Here is a 4,554-nt window from a genome sequence, read left to right as displayed (position 1 = left end):
AGGGCCCTGTGAATGGTAACAACCAGCTGCTGGTGAGTCAAAGGACAGAAGGATGGAGGAGAGCGTGGCCAGTGTGAAACCAGAACAGAGGCCTGCCATGAAAGCTCTGCTCTCTCTGCTGGAAGATGATTAGCGCACGGTCCAGCAGGCTGCTTGCTGAAAAGAACAAAGCCCATTTAATGTCACCCGGGCACACCTCCTGCTTTCTGGGCCTCTGGAGCTAGATCGCTACCCAGCACTCTTAAACTGATTCAACTGTATCCACACACACTGCTGCCACTCAGTCCCCAACACCCTGCCCTTGGGTATGGACCCCCGCTGCATACCTCAGCTACCCCCTCGCCCCAGACCCGCCCTCCCCTCCCCTCCTTGGGGGGCTTTTCATAGAATCATAGACTTTAAGGTCAGAAGGGACCATTATAATCATCTAGTCTGACCTCCTGCACAATGCAGGCCACAGAATCTCACCCACCCACTCCTGTATCAAACCTGTGTCTGAGACACTGAAGTCCTCAAATCATGGTTTAAAGACTTCAAGGTGCAGAGAATCTTCTAGCAAGTGACCCATGCCCCATGCTGCAGAGGAAAGTGAAACACTCCCAAGGCCTCTGACAATCTGCCCTGGAGGAAAATTCCTCTTTTGCTTAGTAGATTCGCCACTTTCCTTAGTACAAATGAGATGATTCTTGTGGTTATAACCTAGATAAGGTGAACCACGTGCAAGGCCTGTCTGTGTGTGCACAGCACCTGTGCAATAGCTCTGGTGTCATCTGCCCTGTGCAGGGCCCTGGGGACCCTGGGATTCGTCAGCCATTGAGGTGGGGCTTATTCCAAAATGCCACAAAAAAGTTAACCTTTTTGTTACAGATTTTGCCACTCGGTGACAGCCAGGTGCCTGGGTTTTGTTTCCTGGCTCCCTACCCAGCCAGGACCTGCCTGCAGCTGCCTCTCTAGCTTTCACCACCCAGGGGTATTAAACAGGCTCACAATGCATGTTCCCTGCCAGGACTGGCTCCAGACGCCAGCAGAGCAAGCATGTGCCTGGGGTGGCACATGCTAAGGGGGCAGCATTCCATCTATTCTTGGGGCAGCACAAGCGTTTTTGGGGGGATTTTATTTTTTTTGCTTGGGCCAGCAAAAATGGTAGAGCCGGCTCTGCTCCCTGCCCAGTCCCAAGGAGCCAGGAAGCAGGGGCTGGAGGGCCACAGCTAAAATTCACTGCCCAATACTTCATTAATGCAGCAATCAACTTGAGTGGCAGCACCTTGCACCCCACCAGAGCATTAGTGCACCTCAACTTGACCCTCTGAAAAGCAGGAACTACCCACCAGGCATCCCCACTCCAGGTGACACTGCCCTCCCCACTCCCCCATCTCCATCCCCAGCCTCCCCCACCCATCACCATCCACAAGCCCTTTCGGTCCTATTGCCACCTCCAACCCCATTCCAAATCCACCCCGACCCCATGGGCTGGGAGTCAGGGCTTCTGGGTTCTATTCCCAGCTCTGGGAATGGATGTAGGGGGACCCTGGGCTCCAGCCCTGCCTGTTACTGGCTCATGTGTGATGCTGAGCCAGTCACTTTCCCTTGCTGTGCCTCGCTTTCCCAGCTGTGATGTGGGTAAGCATACCCACTCCTCTCTGGAAAACACTGTGGGGATCAAGATGAAAAGCCACCAGTGAGTCCTGAGAACAACTAGTGTGCGCTAGCTCCGCAGGCCACGCCTCAGCTGCAGTGCACAAGCCCAAGTCTTCACATGCCACTGGGAAGGTTTGCTCCTAACCCAGATGTGTGGATTGTCCTGGCTCCCCCAGTAGCAGGGCTTTGAGAGCCCGGCTCTCACTGCTGGGTTTCATTGTCGTGGCCCAGAAGGTGGAACCACCTCGAACCTCGGCAGGGTCTGAGAGTTGACAGGTCTGTTGATCCTCTGTGGCCCTGGGCCCTGCTGGCAAGAGCTGCATTCCCACACCTCCTGCTTTGGGGCCCTGTCAGCTAGTCCCGGGGCTGTGAGCCTCTCACCAGTGGGGGGCAGCAGGGCCAGCTTTAGGACGTGCGGGGCCCAATCCAAAAGAGCTGCCACTGAAATGCCGCTGAAGACAGCGGCAGCGATTCGGTGGCAGCTCAATCAGTTGCCGCTGTTTCCGGCAGCACTTCAGCGGAGGGTGCAGGGCCCAATTCCCGGGAATCGGTGGAATCACTATAAAGCTGGCCCTGCGGGGAAGTGTCAGGATTCTGCACATTGGGCACATCACCAGGGGAACTCAGGGGCCTACAGGGTCAGGCGACAGCTGAGAGGTGGTTTGGAGAATCACAGAAATGAGCCGGAAGGGACCTTCAGAGTTCAGGTCCATCCCCCGCATGCTCCAGCAGGACCAAGTCAGCTTAGCCTAGCAGTTCTCAAACTGGGGTCGGGACCCCATTGTAATGGGGTCACCAGGGCTGGCATTAGACTTGCTAGGGCCCAGGGTCAAACCTCGAGCCCCATTGCCAAGGGCGGAAACCAAAGCCTGAGCCCCACCGCTCGGGGCCAAAGCCCAAGAGATTCAGACCTGGATGATGGGGCTGTCATAAACAGATAGCTAAGGGTTAATGTCTCTTTCACCTGAAGCACCTGACCAGAGGACCAATCAGGAAACCGGATTTTTTCAACTTTGGGTGGAGGGAATTTTGTGTCTGAGGTTTTTGTTTTCTGGCTGCCTGCTTTCTCTGAGCTTTGGAGAAGTAGTTCTGTTTTCTAATCTTCTGTTTCTAAGAGTAAGGACAAAGAGATCAGATAGTAAGTTATATGGTTTCTTTTCTTTGGTATTTGCATGAATATAAGTGCTGGAGTGCTTTAATTTGTATTCTTTTTGAATAAGGCTGTTTATTCAATATTCTTTTAAGCAATTGCCCTGTATTGTGTCACCTTAATACAGAGAGATCATTTGTATGTATTTTTTCTTTCTTTTTATATAAAGCTTTCTTTTAAGACCTGTTGGAGTTTTTTCTTGACTTCAGGGAAATTGAGTCTGTACTCACCAGGGAATTGGTGGGAGGAAGAAATCAGGGGGGAGATCTGTGTGTGTGTTGAATTGGCTAGCCTGATTTTGCATTCCCTCTGGGGGAATAGGAAAGTTCTTTTGTTTCCAGGATTGGGAACAGAGAGGGGGAGTCACTCTGTGTAGTTTCACAGAGCTTGTGTCTGTGTATCTCTCCAGGAGCACCTGGAGGGGGGAAGGGAAAAAGGATTATTTCCCTTTGTTGTGAGACTCAAGGGATTTGGGTCTTGGGGTCCCCAGGGAAGGTTTTTCAGGGGGACCAGAGTGCCCCAAAACACTCTAATTTTTTGGGTGGTGGCAGCAAGTACCAGGTCCAAGCTGGTAGCTAAGCTTGGAGGTTTTCATGCTAACCCCCATATTTTGGACGCTAAGGTCCAGATCTGGGAATAAGGTTATGATATGGTGTGCAGTGGTGGGATAGACAGAATCCAGAAGCCAGTAGGAATATTATATTTTTCTTTTCTCTGCTAAGGGCTTTTTAGCAGAGAGAAACAGGTTGGTTTTAAAAGGGAACCAGAGAGAATTTTTTTTTCTTTTTTTCTTTCTGCTCTCTCTGGCAGTTTGTGGCTTGCATGTTAAGCAAGAAGCCATTACCAGACTGTTAAGGGTCTTTTGTCATGCAATAGCACTCCCATTGAGAGTCATTACCAGCACTATATAAATGCAAATAAAGTGGTTTTTCAGGTTTACTTAACATTGAAGATTAGCTAAAGGCACTGTTGCTAGGCAGACTTCAGGAGGCAACAGAGAGCCTGCAGTTCAGAAGATAAACACCGGAGGGCACCCCAACACAAGAAAACAGGAACCATGTCTACTAAGGCAAAAATTGAGGCCGAAGACCAATTCAAAGAAGCTGAACATAGGCGACAACTGGAGCTAAAAGAAAAGGAAGAAAGCATCAAACTGGCAGCCTACCAAAGAGAACAGGCAGCCCAAGAGGCAGCACACAAACGAAAACTAGAAGAAGAAGAGGTGGCCTACCGAAGGAAACAAGCAGAAGAAGAGTTGGCCCACAGAAGGAAGCACGAAGAAGGAGAGGCGGCCCACCGCCGAGACATGGAAAAACAACAAAAAGAAAATGAAGAGAAGGAAAAACAGAGAAAACATGAACTGGACTTGGCAAAAGCTGGGCTGCATGTGCCAGCCAACCCTAACAACCCGGGCGCCAATTATTGCTCCACAGCACAGGAAATTTCCCACCTACAAGGCAGGTAATGACACCGAGGCCTTCTTGGAAAATTTTGAAAGAGCCTGTCTTGGGTACAGCATCCCCGAAGACCAGTACATGGTAGAATTAAGGCCACAACTCAGTGGACCTTTAGCAGAGGTGGCAGCTGAAATGCCTAAGCAGCAAATGAATGACTATAAACTTTTTCAAACCAAGGCCAGATACAGAATGGGGATAACCCCAGATCATGCCCGTTGGCGCTTCAGAACCCAAAAGTGGAAACCAGAGGTGTCATTTCCCAAACACGCCTACTACATTGCAAAAAACTATGAGGCCTGGATAACAGGA

This window comes from Gopherus evgoodei, chromosome 16 (genome assembly GCF_007399415.2).
Source record: "Gopherus evgoodei ecotype Sinaloan lineage chromosome 16, rGopEvg1_v1.p, whole genome shotgun sequence".
Lineage (NCBI taxonomy): Eukaryota > Metazoa > Chordata > Testudines > Testudinidae > Gopherus > Gopherus evgoodei.
Note: the sequence above shows the minus strand (reverse complement) of the source record.